The sequence below is a fragment of the Nicotiana attenuata genome, unplaced genomic scaffold (assembly GCF_001879085.1).
Source record: "Nicotiana attenuata strain UT unplaced genomic scaffold, NIATTr2, whole genome shotgun sequence".
Lineage (NCBI taxonomy): Eukaryota > Viridiplantae > Streptophyta > Magnoliopsida > Solanales > Solanaceae > Nicotiana > Nicotiana attenuata.
Window position 1 is genome coordinate 1,639,555 of NW_017670239.1, and position 20,671 is coordinate 1,660,225.

General features: G+C 41.8%; 1 long non-coding RNA gene across 3 annotated transcripts; it reads right to left on the minus strand.

Annotated features, from left to right (window-relative positions):
* Positions 1–1,033: 1,033 nt before the first annotated feature.
* On the minus strand, positions 1,034–8,103 carry LOC109236455. 3 transcript variants are annotated; one of them, XR_002069494.1, is made up of 5 exons: positions 6,537–8,103; positions 5,366–5,459; positions 4,597–5,272; positions 3,053–3,242; positions 1,034–1,244 (listed from the first exon to the last, which is right to left on the minus strand). It is a non-coding gene; the product is annotated as an uncharacterized LOC109236455 (long non-coding RNA). The 3 variants fall into 3 exon arrangements; XR_002069493.1 differs by lacking the exon at positions 1,034–1,244 and having other exon boundaries at positions 1,872–3,242; XR_002069495.1 differs by lacking the exons at positions 1,034–1,244; positions 3,053–3,242 and adding an exon at positions 3,255–4,172.
* Positions 8,104–20,671: the final 12,568 nt, after the last annotated feature.

A 20,671-nucleotide genomic window follows, 5' to 3' on the forward strand; every position in this document is an offset into this window, starting at 1 on the left:
TAAGAAAACACCACATACCCATTTTCAAATGATATTCTTTTTGAGGTTTTTTCCTATCTATACCATATATAAAACTTTATTACAAAAAATGTGCATAGTATCTAAATTACACGCCTAGTCCACATTTTTCGTACAATTTCTGTACCATTTGTTTAATACACGATTAATTGGGCAGAATCTTCCATAATTAACGCGCTAAAATCAGGAAAAAATCTTGCGATTGATTGAGTCTACATTAAAATTCTGCCTTAATCACATGCGAAAAGCAGGAAGCCATTATGAAAGTAAATATTCTTCCAGATATTTTCCACCATTGATAGCCATTAAAAAGCTTGAAAGCTTTGAATTCAAATTTGGGTTTTCAAAAATCATTATTTGTTTGGATTGGGTGTTGTTGAAAATAATCGGGAATATGCTTTGGAGTTTATATCTCAACTTTGAGGGGTTTTGGTGAAGATTAGACTTGGTTTTGACTGAATTTCAAATTGAAACTCGAAGAAGAAGAAGAAAAGACATATTGCAGAAATTGTAGATAAATTGTAGATTATTTGTATTCTGATTGTAGATGCTTTATTTTCTGTTTTTACAAATAAAAAACGGCTAAAACTTCTACAAATCTTCTGAAAAAAGCAATTATGTCAAAAATCACAATTATACCACAATTGGAAGGGAATTGGGATATAAAAATTTAATGTACCCAGTTTGTAGATATTTTGTAGATAAATTGTAGATTATGTGTATTCTAATTGTAGGTGCTTTGTTTTCTGTTTTCACAAATCAAAAACGACTAAACTTCTACAAATCTTCTGCAAAAAACGCAATTATGTCGAAAATGTCAATTATGCGCTACAATTGAAATGGGAATTGGGAGATTAAAATTCAATGTATCCAGTTTGTAGATATTTTGTAGATAAATTATAGATTATTTGTATTCTGATTGTAGATGCATTGTTTTCTGTTTTCACAAATCCAAAACGACTAAAATTTTTACAAAATCTTCTGCAAAAAACAGTCTACAATGTATCTACAATTTTTCTACAATTATAAACTGTAGAAAATCACAACTAAAAATAATCTACAAAATTAAGACAGTTGTTTGCCGCCTGGTGTAGCACTTCCTCCAGCATCTACATCGTGCATTTGCTTTGTTCTCATCTCGGCACAGATTTGTCTAGGAGATGAACTGTGAGTAGTAGGTTCCAAATGTATGTAGCTACATATAAACGAATAAAATGCGGCTCCAACTGTTGCAACAAATCTCCAATTTCAGAATTTTGAAAAGAAAAAAAAATTTAAAGCGCATCTCAACACCAATGCCAAATAAATCTAAAGTAATTCAAACTCCGAAAATCTTAAACTAATTTTAAAGTATAATGAAAATGCATTCTGAATCACGCACAAACTGTATCACAAATATCTTTATACACAAATCTATATTGAAAAAGAAAAAAATAGAGATTTAGAGAGAGAAGGAGATATGAGAGATGTACGTTTTTTTCAACCGCCGAGAACCTTATGGACGGGTCTTTCCCTGCCAAAGAGACGATAGATCTTAGCCTTGGCGGCCTCGACTGGCGATAATTTAGGAGAGAGAAAGTGAGGGATTAGTACTGAAAAAAAACGGAAATGCTTTAATTAAGGAGTAGAAAATATCTCATTAATTATAACCTTAATTAGATATGGTATAGAAATGATAATTTGGTATATTAAATATAATTTACTCAAACCTTAAACATGTAGGGTAAAAAGATTTCCTATGTGGGATAGGAATGTAAAAATTCCATTCTTTTTTGTCTTAATTACCATAAATACTTACAATTTTAGGGTTAAAGACGGCTATGTCTATGCAAGCAACACTTGTTTATTTACTCCCTAGTCGTTGTTACCTAACAGGAACTGATGAGTTCGTGACGGATAATACAACTCTTTTTTGCAAAAGATAAAATGACAGTAGAGCAACTTTTTATGTCCCTGCCGGCCTGCCCATGTTAATTGTGAAAAAAGTATAAATTTCCTTTTACAGCATTTCTATTAATAGAGAATTCACCTAAATAGGCACTCATCCAACCGCTTAAACTATAAATCACTAGCAAATACATAATATGTATAATCCATGTATAATATATAAATCACCGTATATAATCAGTATATAATCTATGCGTACCGAATAAAAAATATAGACAATGAATCTAACTGGCTATTTGTGTAAAGATCCCTTACTACTATTACGGGCCCAACATGATGGAACGATAGTTATGTTCACAAAGAAAAATTTTATTTTGTGTCTCATACAACTGACACTAGTTGTATGAGGCAACTTTTTATCTCACAATTTTGTGGACCCACAATTTTGTGGACCCAAAAGTGTAAGATTAGGGTCCACAAATTTGTGAGACAAAAAGAAGTCTCATATAACTAGTGTCAGTTGTAAGAGACACAAAATAAAACTTCTGGGTTCACAAATGACCTTGAAAGGAGCTGATGTTGAATATTTAACCTTTGGGACAGGTCATCTGACCAATGGGCAAAACTTGTTATGGCTTGGTGACCTATGGCAAAGGCCCAAAGTTAAATACCACCCTTTATGGTGTCATGTTTCTATCATTTTTGGGACAAGTGCACAAATAACTATTTTCAGGGATGCTATTATTGATTAGCCAATACTTATTTTGTCCTGAGTTTTTAAACTAAAAATCTTAGCTTCTGGACAATTCATAACAATTCTTGTATTTCTAACGGAACAGAAACAGAAAGAGTTCCCTTTGGCAGAAACAATGCAAAAGGATTACAAATGAGTTAGTATTTTCTTCTATTTGCAAAATCAAAGAGAAATTTCTGTATTGCAATTTGATCCAAAATTAGTTCAGAGTTGAAATGTCATCATAGCTCATGCAATTTTCTAATACTTCAACTTATCAAGAGAACATAGCTTTGCATCAAATTTACAAATTGTCAGAAAAATGGTGACTTCTTTTCCATCTAAAATGGTAAAGTGATTGCTGTTCCATGCAAAATCAGCCAGAAAGAGTCAAGCTTCTTTATCAAGAAATACCTTTTTGAAATCCTCAAATGCAAATGAACCTCAACAAATTCCATTGTGTAGCCAAGTTTGCAGCTGAATTATTTGGTCCGCTATCTTTCTATCTATCTACTTGGATTAGATAATGGTTCTAGTTTATCCTGCAAGCTCCGGGCAACAACTATGGCAAACGCTATAGCTAATCATTGATTATCACATAAGGCTGCAGAAAAAATATTCCTATGAAATTCAGTAACAACACAATCTTTTTTCCTTCTTAAAGCAAGTTTAAAAATACTTCCACAGAAAGATATAATAAGGAATCAGAACATTAATATACTTTCATTTTCAAGAGTTTGGAGATACAACAGCTAAAGGGAAATAAATACGAACTCAAGCAAGAAAGTTTTTACTGTCCATTCAAACCTAAAGATTAATTGCAGATCAACTCACTCTCTTTTCTTTCAAAATAGATGTACGAAAACTGCAATATCAGAGCTAATATTTCCAACTCCTTTTTACAGTTGAGACCAACTTAAGGCATGAATAAGTTAAGACCAATGGAGATAAAAACCATATCAGAAATCACTTGAAAGTGATATAAAATGTAGTAATTGAAGAGAAAATGTCTCTAGGTGAATCATCCTTTCTAACTAAGCTTAATTTGGAATCTAAAGTGCTACTTCACTTCTTTCCTTAATCACTTTTAAAGCTGTTTTTAAAGCAGAACAAAGCACTCATTCGAAGGTTAGTCTACTACTAACCAGCTTGTTAGAATTTGATTTTTATGCTTTTTAATAATTTCATTTCTATATCAACACAGAATCATATAAAAAAAATTACAGAATAAGAGAGTAGCCACTGCCATAAGTTTGAACATAACTCACGTCAACTATTTCAAGAGTTTGCATTGAATCTATTGATCGATTAATGACAGGTGGGTTTTATCCTCCAATAATTCTCTTAGCAGCATCAACTAATGTTGCATGAATACTTTTTTTCTTTTCCCGATATGACTCCGGTGTGGGCTTATCAGAACCTACATATAGTTTTCCATAATCTAAGAAAGAAGATAACTTCAACATTCAGACTTCAGAAGTTGCAACTTTTATCCATGCTTATGAGTCATGACAACCATAAACGGCTAGTTGATCTAAGAAAAAAAAATCATGATTGCAAGCTGATGATTAGAAGGGGAAAAAAAAAAGATCCAGAAGTAATGAGGCCAACAAAGAGAAAAGAAAATCTGATAAAAATTACTCCCTCCGGTTCACAATAAGTGTCCAATTTACTTTTTCATTTTGGTTCAAAATAAGTGTCTAGTTATGTAATCAAGAAAGAATTCAATTTGTTTTTACAAAATAACCCCTATGTACATATCCCTAAAAGTTTTCTTACTCCTCACATTAAATGTTTAATTAGGGGTAGTTTAGTCAAAGTAGGTATTTTTGTATAGAATTTAGTATTTTCTTAATGGACGTGCTAAAAGTAAATTGGACACTTATTGTGAACCGGAGGGAGTAGCTATTAACTAACAGAAAAGTATAACATAAAAAGATAAAGCCTTATATACTTACCCAAAACATGATTGTATCATCTGGATTCAAAAAGATGATTATGACAAATATATGAATGTTTATCTCCTGCTTGCTAAGTTCCTCTCATTTAGTTCCAGCTGCGGAAGTTCTTTCACACCTCGAACATAATGGTTAAACAGAAAAAGAAAAAAAGTAAGTTGATGACATTCTGAATTTGCTGGAAAAAGAAGACTGAACAAATTCTTCATGAATCACCTATCGAGGAGATTCATTTATTAGTCAGGCAATTCTACAAACTCCTCAATCAAAATAAGAAAGCATGTTGACACAACGTACTCAGTTGATATTCTTGTCTCCAAAAATCTCACTTATCATTGCACTCTTGATAAAAGAAATTGGAATCTAATATCTAAAGGATTCATAGTAGAACTGCAATCATGTGCAGAGGTAAGCTAAAATTATTTATTTATTTATTTTGGTAACGATGGTGTCCGGGCTAGCTTGTGCACACCTCGACTAATTCCATTGGATACCTGCTACCTCCCACCAGCACAAACACCGATAACTTTGTCCTCCAAGCTTAAACAAATGAGAATAAATAACCTAGTGTGTTTGTCTCCACTGGAATTTGAACCTGAGACCTCATGGTTCTCCACCCACTTCATTGACAACTGGGCTACACCCTTGGGTGCTTTTCATTGTAGACAGGGATTATCTGCAGAGATTAGCTACAATTATAACATGTAGTATACAAATACTAAAGTAAAAACCGTCTATATGACACCAAAAGCTCCAGGTTATGGCATACCATTTGCCGGAGATGTAAAGATCTATGTTTTATCCCTCTTTGTTCTGCATCTTGGCTGGTGGTCTTGAATACTGAGTTTAAGCTTTTAAACAACCTTTTCCACAACACAACCAAAACAGCATTAAGAAAGAAAGTTATAATCTTTTCTGATTTATTCCGCATGAGTATTATGTCTTTTCCAGTTATGTGATAGTAAAAGGTCAGAAAGTTTGTCTTTGAAGATCATGTAGGTGCATTTATCCAATAATTCCTGCAAGCAATCTCCTCAAATAAACAAAGGAACGTCCCAATTCAAATTGTTGGGCCCGTTCTTAACACATCTAGTACATATATAAATATGATAAGAGAGTAACTAACTGAACCAATTTCTTCTTTTCTTTTTGAATTTAGAGAATATGCATTGCTCAAATCAATTAAGTAGAAGATGGCTCACTTTTTAAACCTTTATCACTCACAACCACAGCAAATTAATAGCACGAATTTTTAGATGGAATATGAATCCACTTACATAAGTTCCTGTTCACAGCAACATGACTTTGAAAGATGTATCACAAAGAAAAAGGTTTTAACACATACCCAATAAATACACACCATCAACCAGGAATACCTTCATATTGCATCTAAACAAATGATATTGTCTTAAAGGATGAATAAAAAATTAGTTTACACAAATTGGAAATCAAAGAGTAAGTACACCAAATAGATAAGATAAACAATAAAGGAATATTTGTTAATGATGCCACATGCAATCTTCCTTTAACATAAAGAATCATTTGTTCAGTAGCACTTTTAAGTTCCCAGCCATATAGTCTTAGAAGCAGGACAAACTTCGTGACCATGTATCATATGAGATTATGTGGAGTCATGCATCTAACTAAGGATTTTCCTTAAAAGCAAAGGCTATTCCACATGTAAAATAAAAGACGCAAATTACAGGAGGAGGCAACATATGTGACACGATAAGATCAGATGAGACCAGCATCATGTGATTCTTAATTTAGCTTCCTTGATAATTTAACAATAGTAATAACGAAAATAATAGGGGCAAAATGATAATAAAACAAGAAGCTAATTGTAATGCATCGTCCTATTCAGTCAAACTATGATAGGAATCTTTCCGCATGTTAGTATACAAAAGATGTCTCTAACTAGATTAACACAAAAGATTTACCTGCAATTTATGTGGCTAACATGTTGTGAACTAATTCCTTCAAGTCTTTTAAACTGCAATCTGGCACTCTTTCCATCCCCCTCTTCTTCATCATCTCCTTTGTTTGAGCTACTTCATCCCAACGACCGGCTGCAGCATAGATGTTGACCAGCAATAAATAATACTGAAAATTCTCGGGATCTTGTTCAAGTAACTTATTTGCAATTTGTTCTCCTACAATTACATCTCCTCTAAAACGAGTTGAGCCAAGCAATTCAGACCACAATGAGGATTCCAGTGGCAAATTGCTCTCTATCGAAATGTTCTTTAGTATTTGGAGTGCCTCTTGCATTAGACCAACATGTGCTAGAAGATTAGCCATGCACCAATAATGTACGAAATCGGGCTTCACACCAAACACATTGCTCATGTCGCCAAAGTGTGTTCTTGCTTCTGTTAGCAGTCCTTCACGGGCACAAGCGCATAAGACACCAACAAAAGTGATTTCATCTGGAAGAACACAATCCCCATCAACTTGCTTCATGTTCTTAACATGATTTATTTCTGTATCTTCTAACTCTCTACTCACCAAATCTGCATACAGATTAAGCCCGTCTTTTGGGTTTCCAATTTCCACGACTGCAATACCCTAAAATCATTGCATTCCAGCATACTATGTTCTTGACTGACATCCTATCAAAAATTAGACGAGCAATTTCTGCTCTTCCGCATCTACTATACAAATGGATCAAAGTCGTACTAATAATCAAATTCAAATCTTTAGATACATTAATAAGAGACCCATGAACAGATTTTCATTCGTTCATTCAAGCTGACCGAGCGCAAGCAGTAAGAGCAATGACTATAGTTGCATCATTACCCTTCAACCCCCACTCGGCCATTTCTCGAAACAACTTTAGGCACTTGCCAAGGTTATGAGAATCCAAGTAACCAGTCATTATGACATTCCACCCGACCAAATTCGTCTTAGGCATTGCATCAAACAACGGTCGTGCAACAACTAATTCACCCGCTTTCACATATCCATTCACAATGCTATTCCAAGACACAACATCCCTGTCAGTCATTTCATCAAACGCCTGACGTGCAAGATCAATAAACCCACAACTAGCTTAAAAATGTACCAAAGAATTCTGAACCTGCAAAACCCCATTAACTCCATTTTTCATTGGCCATGACACTTCTGGCCCAACTCCAAACGACCGGTACCCGTATTTGCACAAGCGCTCATAAGAGGTGGAAAAGTAAAGCTATTAGGAGCAAATGACCGTTTTCAGCCTTTCGGAAGAGAATAGCACAGCATTATGTGGCACAGAACGGCAAGCATAAGACCTTATAGCAGTATTAACGGAAAATGCATCAGGAAAGTCAATGCATTTAAATACCAACGCAGTATAATTGATATCACAATAACGAGAACAGAGCTTCAAAAGTCTGCAAGAAAATGATGGGTTTTGGACTTGTAAAAGACCACTGATTATTAAACGAGCTTGAATTTGAAAGAGATGTGCCAAGCTTTGGCAAGAGTCCAAAAAGGCTTTGACAAGCTTTGTTTTTTTTCCAAAACTTCTACCGTGAAGGTTTAAAAGGTGTTTTGCCGCACTATATTTATTTTTTCTCCTAATTTGCTGTTCGCTTGTTTTGTCGTCTTGTTCTTCTGTTTCACTTCTTTGTTCGGCTTTCTTTAATTGTTTTGTCTTCTTCTGTTTTATTTTTTTAAATTATTTTTATGCATTATTTTTGATAATTTTAATATTTAAACAATTGAGGGTATTTTAGTAAACTTATCAGTTACAATACAATATTTATACAGTCTAAGTCAAACAGCAAAATATTATTTAACAATAACAAACAAAACAATCTATCTGTTTGGCTCAAAAGTTATCGATATACTTTGCAAGCTTAAAAACAATCAAAAGTAAAAAAAGGGTAAATCGAAATCAAATATAATAGAACTAGAGATGTAAAGGTGAAGTTGTTGTTGTAGATCTAATAATGTAAAATGATGATATGAACTCAAGTGAAAATATTCGTTAGAGATAGATAGAGAACAGAGAGAAGAGGAGAAAAGTGAGAGTTGTATTATCATCCAAAAAATTCCCCTTTTTACAATGGGAAGGTCTCCTTTATATAGCAGGAGGCCTTCCTCGAAATAATCATAAAAGTATAAAAAGTACTCAGCGTCCCCCTAGCGAGGACGCCGAGTTTTTACTGGCGTCGCCTTTGTCTCCACGCCTAAGTCGTACCCTCGCATTAGTTGACGCATGCTTACTGAGCGTACCCTTCGGCGTAGGGACGTTGAGGGCCAAATTTGACCCCATACAATTAGTCCCTCCGCTCGTTGGAGGCGTATTCGGTAGACGTCTTCAATGGGCGGAAATACAAACCTCGTCTTTGGAGAATTTGACCTCACTATGGAGGTGGTGATGTGAATGAGATGAAATGTATCGACATCGCCAAGCTGCTGGCGCGTGGCTCCCTTTTTGAAATGACATCATCGCCCGTATTCGTCATGATTATACTTACTCCTGAGGCGGTTCAGAGGATGATGTGACGTTCTGGTTTCCCGCGCCCGTTTTGAATCATGCCCCTTCGATTTCTGCGCATTCTAACCTTATAAATAGAGGGAAGGTTCAATCCATTTCATCTTTCGAACCTTTGGAAAACCTTTTCTGGCTTCCTTCTTTGCCTTTCTTTCTAGTAACCGTTACTTCGTGGTGCCTCTCCCACTTCTTTGAAACCGCACTTCCTGTCGTTAGTGCTTCGTTTCTTACATAGGATAACATGACAAAACGCCATCAGAGTAGTAAAAAGACCAAAGATAATGCCCCATCTAGGGTTCCGCCCTCCTCTGGCGGCGAAGGGGAAAAATCAGGGAAGGCCCTTGTTCCCCTTAGTGTAGACAACGTCCTACTAAAGGAGATGCATATTCGAAGGGATTTTCCAACTAAAATCCCAGCCCTTCCCTGGGAGCATAGTGATTTATTACAATCCCACCTAGTCGATCTTTGAGAGAGCACCATATTCCGAACTATATGGAAATGGCTCCGGCTGGGACGGACTATGTAAATGTGCACTGGCCTGGGTACTGCACATTTTACGAGTATCCGTTCTTGATCGGTCATAGCCTCCCGATCTACCCTCTAACGGAGGAACTTTACCGTTTTTTCAATGTGTGTCCGGCTCAGCTTACCCCTTACACCTTGAAGGTGTGCAGAATTTTGACCACATATGCGGCCAAGGCTGAGTGCAGCGTCTCGGTTCACCACCTTTTACAGCTATTCAGCCCTGGTTACCTGAGGGGTACCATGCTGCAGCTGAAAAGTCGTGGCATGAAGGCCTTGGTCGTTAAAGCTGACGATAAGACCAACCGCCGCTTTTGGCGTAAGTACTTCTACATCAGGACGGAGCACCTGGTGTCTAACTCCGAAGGGTTCCCGGAAAGATGGAACCCAGAACGTAAGTACCTTTATTTGTAGAATTCATGACTGCTTGCGACCTCGACTATACGGCCACTGTGATTTATTTTTTTTTTTTGTAGCGAGGGCTTCTCCACCCCAGTTTATTGATAATATTAAATCATGGGTGGAAAGATTGATACCTTATGTGGAGGAGTGCCGTACCTGGGCTGCATTTCTTCAGCAGTACGGCCCGTCAGGTAATTCTTCGGCCTTGGTTTGGAAGTTCCCTTAGGTTTTGTTATCTGACTTACTCGTGTTGGTAAGTCGGAGCGCCCCCAAAAAGAAGAAGGTCGTTGTTACCTCGCCTAGGGCGGAGATCGACTCTGATGGCAGAGACGTATTCTGCGGCTCGTTCGGTGATGGCGCTCCAGAGGTTCCTCAGCAAGAGGTTGCGCCTGTGGCTGAGTCCGCAAGTGAAGTGACTCTTTCAATGCCATCCCCGCGGCCCGTGGAGGAAACTTCTGAAGGTGAGGAGCCGCCAGAGAGAAAAAGACGATGGTTGATAACGGGCAAGGAGATAGCCACAGAAGACGAGAGGACGAGGGAGTCCCGTCAGGGGTCGAGGCCAGTTTTTATGGCCGACGCCATCCGTTTTGGGAGGTCGGCTCCCCAAAGGAGGGCAGTTCCCGACGCCAGCCCAACCCGCATTCCGGAGAGTGGTTCGTCGGCTGCTATTGGAGAAGTGGGCGACGGTGCCGAGAGGGTGGACCTTGAGGTCGCCCATGTGGATGTGGGTGTGTTAACGAGGGGTCCGACCCGTGTGGGGATGACGACAGGTAGATCCAACCGTCGAATCCTGATTCCAGGGGGGTATAAGCTGTTGCAACACATCGAGCAGGCCGCAATGGATATGACCCTGTTATGTGCGGCCGCTCAGCGTGAAACGCTGAAAGGTGTTAGTGATGGGGATCTATCTCGGAGGATCGCTGGCGCGACCTTGTAGGTAGTTTTTAGTTTTCTTTGTGTGTCGTAAGGCTAACTTTGATGTATACTGACTTGCCTTTCCTCTTTTTCTTCTCCTTTTTAGACTCTCATTTTGGAGGTAGAGAGGAGGTGGCGAGCGCAAAGGAAGGCAGCCGTTTTTAATAAGGTGGCAAAGAAGTATCGGCGGTGCCGTGCCAAGCATCAGGCGCTGGCGGACCTACTTAAGCAAGACTCGAAATTTCGGGTTTTCCGTGAGGGCCTTGAGCAGTCGGAGGCCCAGCTGAAACGGAGGGTGGTCGAGCTGGAGCAGGTTGATGAGCAGCTGATGACCGCTTTGGCTCGGAACATTGAGCTGGAGACTCTTCTCCAGTCGAAGGAAGAAGAATTGGAGGTTGGCCGTGGGGTAGCGGCGGAAGCTGCTGATTTGCGTGCCAAGGTCGCTGCCTTGACTGTCGAGCTCGATACCAGGGCGGCTGAGATCGAAGCTCTTAAGCGGACTGCTGCGCCAAGGTCTGATGAGGATGTGCCTCGTGAGGCGCATGAGATGTGGGTGTATGCCGAGGCTAGACTAGTCATGCTTGAGGAGTTTTTCGCTGCGGGTCGGGCTACTGAGGCGGAGGTTCAGGGGCAACGGCGCATAGCTCACGTCGCCCGCGAAGCCTGTGGGTATAGTTCCGACTCCCCAGACCGGGCGGGCTATGATTCCGAAGACGTTAACTATCTAGGATCCGGGTCTTGGATCTCTACAACTTATCAACCCGGGGGCGGCAATGGACGAGATGGCGGCCAGGCGGGGGACGGTGAGCAGAATGGCGAAGACCCTTAGGACTTGTATACATTTTTGTTTTGTTGTATTTTGAAGTGTAAATGGTTCCTTTTGTACATGCATTTTTGAATGATAATGAAATTTGTACTTTTGTCGTTATTCCTTCCCTTTTGTATCTTTTATTTTCGGTATCTCGTCTCCGTCGGGCGGATGCTCGTTTACTTGTAGGATTCTTAGTGTGCTTCACAAACGTCGTTTGTGTTATCCGCCGATAGGAGGCGGCTTCGATGCTAAATAGTGGTGGCTTCAGCTAATAATGGCATCGCTTCAACTGTTATTTACGTGCCTTTTGCCGTAGTCGAACAGGGTTGGCGGCTGTTGGCGACGACGACCTTAGCCATAATATTGCCGATGGCCTTATCCATGTACGTAACTTCGACTGTCATCGAGTTACCCGTTTGTCGTAGTCGAGCTGGGTCGACTTATTGACGATGATGGCTTTAGCCGCTATATTGTCGATGGCCTTAGCCATGTACGTAACTTCGACTATCGTCGAGTTACTCTTCTGTCGTGGTCGAGCTGGGTCGACTTATTGACGACGATGGCCTTAGCCATTTACACGTTGGAGATGGCCTTAGCCGTTCGTACATTGGAGATGGCCTTAGCCGTTTGTACGTTGGAGATGGCCTTAGCCGTTCGTACGTTGGAGATGGCCTTAGTCGTTTATACATTGGAGATGGCCGTAGCCGTTCATACATTGGAGATGGCCGTAGCCGTTCATACATTGGAGATGGCTGTAGCCGTTCATACATTGGATATGGCCGTAGCCGTTCATACATTGGAGATGGCCTTAGCCGTTCGTACGTTGGAGATGGCCTTAGCCGTTTATACATTGGAGATGGTCGTAGCCGTTCATACATTGGAGATGGCCGTAGCCGTTCATACATTGCAGATCATGTTAGTCCAGTCCCTTTGTCATGTCAGTCAGGAGAGCGTATGGAGTGGCTGGTATGATAAACTTGTTCCGTAAGCATCTCCAGGTGTCCCCTCTGCCGCCTCGTTAAAAACCTCCCCGAGAAAACCCAATTGGGACAAAACTCGGGTAAGGGAAAAAGAGTGCGACTCGGGAGGCGCCTTTCAGAAATGGAAATACTTGAGGTGGGTGACGTTCCAATTATTTTGGAGCGTCTTTCCTTCCATTGTTTCCAATTGAAATGCTCCTTTACTTGCTGCTGCTGTGATTTTATAGGGTCCGTCCCAGTTGGTGCCCAGTTTTCCTTCGCTTGGTTCTTTTGATGCCAATGTTTTGGCTTTGAGGACGTAGTCACCCACTTTGAGTGGTCTTATTCTAGCTCTCTTGTTGTAGTATCTTTCAACTTGTTGTTTTTGAGCCACCATTCTTATGTGGGCCATTTCTCTTCTTTACTCGGCCTCATCGAGGTCTTGAAGTCTGTTCATGTCGTTCTTTGTTCCACTGGTATGTGAGTACCTCAAGCTTGGTTCGCCGACTTTGACTGGTATGACCACGTCGATTCCGTAGACCAGTGAGTACGGTGTTTCTCCTGTGGAGGATTTGGGTGTTGTCCGGTGTGCCCACAACACTTCTGGTAGTAGTTTGGGCCATAGCCCTTTGGCTTCCTCGAGTTTCTTCTTCAGTATATTCAGTATCGTTTTATTGGAAGACTCTGCTTGGCCGTTGGCGGCGAGGTGATATGGCGTGGAGAGTATTCGCTTGATACGCCATTTGTCGAAGAACTCTGTTGTCTTTTGGCCGATGAATTGCCGTCCGTTATCGCAGCTGATTTCCTTGGGGATGCCGAAACGACAGATGATATTCTTCCATATGAAGGCGATGACTTCCTGTTCGCGTATTTGGGCGTTCGCACCTGCTTCCACCCACTTGGAAAAGTAGTCAGTTAAAACTAATAAAAATCATACCTTTCCTCGTCCCGCTGGTAGGGGGCCGACTATGTCCATCCCCCATTTGATGGAAGGCCATGGGTAAGTGACTGAGTGAAGTGGTTCTCCTGGTTGGTGTATCATGGGGGCGTACTTTTGGCATTGTTCGCATCGGCGAACATATTCCGCTGCGTCTTTCTTCATAGTGGGCCAATAGTAGACGGCCCGTATTATACAGTGCACGAGGGCGCGGTTACCTGTGTGGGCGTCGCAATGACCTTCGTGTACCTCTTCGAGCACTGGCCGCGTTTGTTGCGACCCTAGACACTTGGCTAGGGGGCCGCCAAACGTCCTTTTGTAGAGCTCGTGGTTTATCAGGCAATACCGGGTGGCCTGTACGCGGAGCTTCTTGGCTTCTTTTTTGTCGAGTGGGAGTGTTCCATCCTGCAGATAGGATACAAATCGGTTGCGCCAGTCCCAAGTCAAATTTAAAGAAAGTACCTCAGTGTGATCAATGGCTGAATGGAGGAGGGTGACCACGCTTTCTTTGTTCAAATTTTTAGTGGCTGCGGCCAATTTTGCTAGACCGTCTGCTTCAACGTTCCGTGCCCTCGGAACTTGTTCGAAGCGGTACTCGTCGAACTCAGTCATTAATCTGTGGATCTCTGACCGGTATTTTTGCAGTCTCTGCTCCTTGATCTGGTAAGTCCCAGTGACTTGGTTCACCACGAGTTGGGAGTCGCAATGGAGAACGAGTCGTCGAGCTCCATACTTGATGGCTAGTTTTATACCTGCAATAACAGCCTCGTATTCGCCCTCGTTGTTAGTCATCTCGGGGCATCGTATGGACTGGCGAATTATTTCACCTGTGGGGACCTCGAGAACGAGTCCCAGTCCCGATCCCGAGGCATTAGAGGCGCCGTCAGTGTAAAGAGTCCATAGGTCGGTGTTGGAGGGGGCACGACATACCTCCAGTTCCGCCTCCGGCAGTATCTCTGCGCTGAAGTCGGCTACAAAGTCGGCAAGTACTTGCGACTTGATGGCGTTTCTTGGGTGATAGGAGATATCGTGCTCGCTGAGCTCTATGGCCCATCTGGCGAGCCTACCTGATAATTCAGGCTTATGTAGGATGCTTCTCAAGGGGAAGGTCGTTACTACTTTTATGGGGTGGCACTGGAAATAGGGTCGGAGCTTCCGTGAAGCTATGACCAACGCCAGAGCTAACTTTTCAAGGTGTGGGTACCGTGTTTCGGCGTCCACTAAGGTTTTGCTAATATAGTAAATAGGAGATTGCGTACCTTCGTTTTCACGAACCAAGACTGCGCTGACGGCGACCTCGGATACGGCCAAATATACTAGCAGGGGCTCGCCTGGACTAGCTTTGGCCAGCCATGGTGGCGAAGATAAGTATGCTTTCAATTTTCTCAAGGCTTCGATGCATTCCTCATTCCTCTGTAACCCGTTGTCCTTTCTCAGCACATTGAAAAATTTATGACACCTGTCGGAGGATCGTGAGATGAACCTGGATAGGGCGGCTATTCGCCCCGTCAGCTTTTGCACTTGTTTTTTGCTGTTCAATATTTCAGGTATTGCGTCTATCGCCTAATCTGATCTGGGTTGACCTCAATGCCTCGTCGTGATACGAGAAACCCTAAGAATTTTCCTAAGGCCACGCCGAAGGCGCATTTCTCGGGGTTTAGTTTTATCTCGTACCTTCTCAATATCTCGAAGGCTTCTTTCAGATGGTCGATGTGGTCCTCTTTTCTTGTCAACTTCACCAACATATCGTCGATATAGACTTCCATAGTCTTTCCAAGCTGCTCTTTGAACATTTTAGTGACCAGTCTTTGGTACGTAGCCCCTGCATTTTTGAGACCGAAAGGCATTACCTTGTAGCAGTAAGTCCCTTGGTGGGTGATGAAAGTCGTCTTCTCCTGGTCCTCCTCGGCCATCATGATTTGATTGTAGCCGGAGTAGGCATCTAAAAAGCTCAATAGTTCATGTCCTGCGGTGGCGTCGATCAATTGGTCGATGTGGGGTAGCGGGAATGAATCCTTTGGACACGCTTTGTTCAGGTTGGTGAAAATTACACACATTCTCCACTTCCCGTTTTTCTTTTTGACCATGACGACATTGGCGACCCACTGGGGGTACTTTGATTCTCTTATGGAACCGTTGTCCAGTAACTTGTCTACTTCCTCACTGACCGCTTTATTGATAGCGGCGTTGAATTTCCTTCTCATCTGTCGCACGGGCGGATGCAATGGATCGACATTCAGCTTGTGGGTGGCGATGTCTCGTGAGATTCCTGGCATATCTGAATGGGAAAAAGTGAACAAATCTGCATGGTTAGTTAGGAATTCACGATACTTACTTGGGTTGGTGAGGCCGTGCCCGATGTATGCTTTCTTCGTAAGGTCGGTGTCATCCAATTGGACGGGGTCAAGGTCTTCGACCGTTGCTTTACAGGCCTCCACGACGTCGGGGTCTCTAATGGCGTCCGTTATCGGGTTGACCTTAGTCCCCGATACAGCTAATTACTATGCCTCCGCACTCGCCCCCTTTAGCTGTTGGGTGTGGGCGCAATCTTGAGCTATTTTATAGCACTCCTGTGCGGTGCGCGGTTCGCCTCGAATGCCGAATACTCCCCATGGAGTAGGGAATTTGATCACTTGGTAAAGGCTTGAAGGGACCGCTCGCATGGCGTGTATCCACGGGCGTCCTATGATGACGCTGTATGTCGTTTCCTGGTTCATCATGTGGAAAGTTGTTTCCAGCGTGACTCCTCCTGCTAGAACGGGCAGTGATATTTCTCCGGATGTCCGTTCCACTGCATTGTTAAAACCAGTTAGTGTTATGCAACGCGGTATTACCCTATCCTCGAGTCCCATTTGTACGAGGACCCTCGGGTGGATAATACAGGCGCCACTTCCGTCATCAATCATGATTCTTTTAACATCCGTATCAGTGATACGTAAAGTGATAACTAAAGCGTCGTAATGAGGGAGAGACAAACCGTCGGCATCAGACTTATCGAAGGTGATACTATCTTCGAAGTCGTCATACCGTTCATGGGCGATGGTCCGCTTGAGTTTGTGTGTGGTGGCGAACTTGACGTGATTGATCGCTAAGTCGTTGCCGCCTCCGACGATCATGTTTATCGTGCGTGCTAGGGAGGGCGGCTTCGGCGGCCCATGGGGTTGCTCCCGCCCGCGTGCAAAGTTGGTTTTCCCTTTGTCACTGAGTAATTCCTTCACGTATCCCTGGTTCAGCATCCTAACTACCTCTTGCCGTAGGCCTATGCAGTCTTCGGTTTTGTGTCCCCGTTCCTGATGGAACTCACATAAGACGTTTGATTTCCTTGTGGTAGGGTCCGATTTCATCTTCTGCGGCCACTGCACTTTGGTGCCCAGCTTCTCCAGTGCGTACACTATTTCTGAAGGAGACACACAAAAGTTATGGGCGGATAATAAAGGGGGCGTACCTCTTTCATTTCGGAGTGGGGCGACGTGTCGTTGTAGCGCGTCCGTATGCCTTGGTGGTGGATGGGAGGATCTGATGTATGGCTGGTGTCGGTCTTTGTTGGAGCGTGGGAGTTGTTCTCGCCGTCCTTCATTGCGTCGATCCCTCCTGATTTCTGAGTGTATCGTTGTTAGCCGCTGGGTCGGCCCATTAAGATCATCCTCGTCCGCTCTTACCTCGGCGCAATAGGCGTTGTGGATTTCCTCCCACGTGGTAGGGGGATATTTCATGAGGTGGATTAGTAGCTTTTTGGTTGCCCTCGAACCATCCCTGTTTAGCCCGTTCTGGAAAGCGGCGACTGCCATACCTTCCGATATGTTTGGTAGACTCATCCTTACCCTGTTAAACCTGGCTAGGAAGTCCCTGAGTCCCTCCCCTGCGGTTTGCCTGACGGCGAAGATATCGTTGACCCTCGCTTCCGCTTTCTTTGCCCCTGCATGGGCGGTGACGAACTTTTCCGCCATTTCCTCGAACGTTGATATTGCCTTAGCTGGTAGCTGAGAGTACCACGTTAGGGCCCCTCCTGTTAACGTCTCACCAAACTTCTTCAGTAGCACCGATGGTACCCGTTCTTTTGATAGGTCATTGCCCTTTACAGCAGTTACATAGTGGATCAAATGATCCTCGGGATCTGTGGTTCCGTCGTATACCCTCAAGTAAGGTGGCATCTTGAAGGTTTTCGGGATAGAGTAAGGGGAAGCTTCTTCGGTGTATGGCTGTTCAACGAATCTCCCCACGTCGCGTTTCGGTAGCAGCTTGGGAGCACCGGGGATCTTGTCTACCCTCTCCTGATGTTCTTTCATTTGTTCACGAAGCCTCTTGTTTTCATTCTCCATTTCTTCCATCTTCTTCAGGATGGTTGTTAGCGTGCTATCGTTGGTCTGTGCCTCGGCGGGCTTGTTATTTGCTCGTATGACCTTATGTTCACTCATGGCCACGGTGGTGCCTACCGCTGGTGTATACCTGACGTTATTTTGTGGTGACTTCTCAACCAAGCCACTTAGAGTGCTTGTTAGCCATTCTTCCAGTAACTTCTTGACCACCGAGGGTGCTTCCTCAGCCGCAGATGTGGAGGCTCCTTTCTTATGCAAGATCGTCAGATCTTCAGATGGGGAAGGTGAGATCTCTGCACTTGGTGTGATGCTAGGGGTTGCGTTCAAGATGCCTTCATCACCAGCCTCGTTGAGAGGATTAAGGAGGTTGGTTGTAACATCCATTATTGCTTTCATTCTTGTATTATTTTCGGCCATCTTTTGTTTTCGTGTGGTGTAGAGAATGGTAGTTGGTTCTCTAGGTGGGTACTATGATTTTGATTCTCGAAATCCCCACAGACGACGCCAAATTGTTTGGCTCAAAAGTTATCGATATACTTTGCAAGCTTAAAAACAATCAAAAGTAAAAAAAAAGGTAAATCGAAATCAAATATAATAGACCTAGAGATGTAAAGGTGAAGTTGTTGTTGTAGATCTAATAATATAAAATGATGATATGAACTCAAGTGCAAATATTCGTTAGAGATAGATAGAGAACAGAGAGAAGAGGAGAAAAGTGAGAGTTGTATTATCATCCAAAAAATCCCCCTTTTTACAATGGGAAAGTCTCCTTTATATAACAGGAGGCCTTCCTCGAAATAATCATAAAAGTATAAAAAGTACTCAGCGTCCCCCTAGCGAGGACGCCGAGTTTTACTGGCGTCGCCTTTGTCTCCACGCCCAAGTCGTACCCTCGCATTAGTTGACGCATGCTTACTGAGCGTATCCTTCGGCGTAGGGACGTTGAGGGCCAAATTTGACCCCATACACTATCCAAACATTATATTCATAAGAAGATACGATACAATATAATAGAATACAATACAATACATTATAAAACAATGAGGAACAATGATCCTTGCGCACAACATGATCAAGATCACAGGCATATGCATCTTGTGAATAGCTTGGAATTTTGGTCCGAGTATTATCAGCTTCTTGGATCAATATATTGGAAATATATTTTTTTTCTTTTTCTTCATGTCTTGTCTAGGGTTGGGGTGTGCTCTAAATTGAGAACTTAGAGCAAAAACTTGTAATATATACTAAAATGAAAGAGCAATGCAAAAAGAAAGGAAAGCGTGTAGTATATTTTTTTTGGGGGGGGGGGGGGGTTCATAACTAGTTTGAAGGCAATAAATATGAAAAATGTATTTATTTTCATATTTATAAGCAAAGATTAAACAAAAGATGCAAATAAAAGTACTAAGGGGTCGTTAGGTCGGGAAATAAGTTATCCCGGCATTAGATATCCCGAGATTAGTTATTTCACCCTCCCAATGGAGATAAAAAATACTACAATCAGTAGCGTACACAGGAATTCTCGTAAATGTTATCAATATTTGAAAAAGTGAACAAATAAATAAATTATTATAACGGCAAGTAGTATCAATTTTTATATTTATACCTAATATTTTAATTTTATTATTATTTATACATACATATTACGAAAAACTTTCGACGAAGCGATGTCACATGACACCGCTTCAAGCAAGGTGCCTACGCCCCTGACTACAATCCCCGGATAACTAATCCTGAAATTAGTTTTACCACGATTTTATCCAAACCAAACGTAAGACAAACACATCTCAAATTTAATCATGGGATTAATATCCCTTATCCCTCGTACCAAACGAGCCCTAATGTTATAATCAGTCCTTGTAGCTTTGGAAAAAGGGGTGCCTCCTCATAACAGAGTCACAGTGATCAAGCCCGAGCAACTAAGAATCGTAAACACAGATCTGTGTAAAATCGTATGATCATGTATAGGGACTGGCGCATGCCCAATGCCGGAAGGTGTAAGAATATAAGTAGGAGCTTATCTGAGTGTCATTTTTCTATTTCATTTCTAAATTTGTCTTTTATGTATTGGTGGAAAAAGCACATTACACGTGGAATGTTACTATGCTGACGAAGCATGAAGCATGGAGCAACGGTATGGTGACAAGTGGCATTCTCAATTAATAGAATTAATAATGCAAGGAAGGCATGGGAGAAACACTCACGAGACAGTACAGAGAAGAGAACAAGGAGGGTTTGTTGAAAACATGATTGTTCAAACAAATACGAAAGGAAAGATGCAGAAAATACAAAGAAAGAATAAGATGATGGATACTGAAGAAGGAAGACTCTAAGAAATCAAAAAAGCATGAAGTAATTATAAGGTGACACGGCCATTTTTAAAGTTGGTCATTATAAAGCGCCATAATGGAACTGTCACTTCGTGGCTGACGTAGCCGCAGAAAAATCTTAAAAAGCGCTAAAAAACTATAGAGCCAATCGTTAGAAGCCACGTGGCATGGGCATTAAATAGATGTGATGTACGTCGCATTGATTCTGAAGGAGACATGATGACACTCGAAAAACGGTGGCAAAGAATTTCCGCCATAAAAACTTACCACTTCACGTATATTCACTTGAGAATATTTAGAAAGTGGAGGGACTATCTGTATTGGTGGAAAAAAGATATTATATGTGGAATGTTACTATGCTGACGATACATGACGTGTGGAGCAACGGTATGGTGACAAG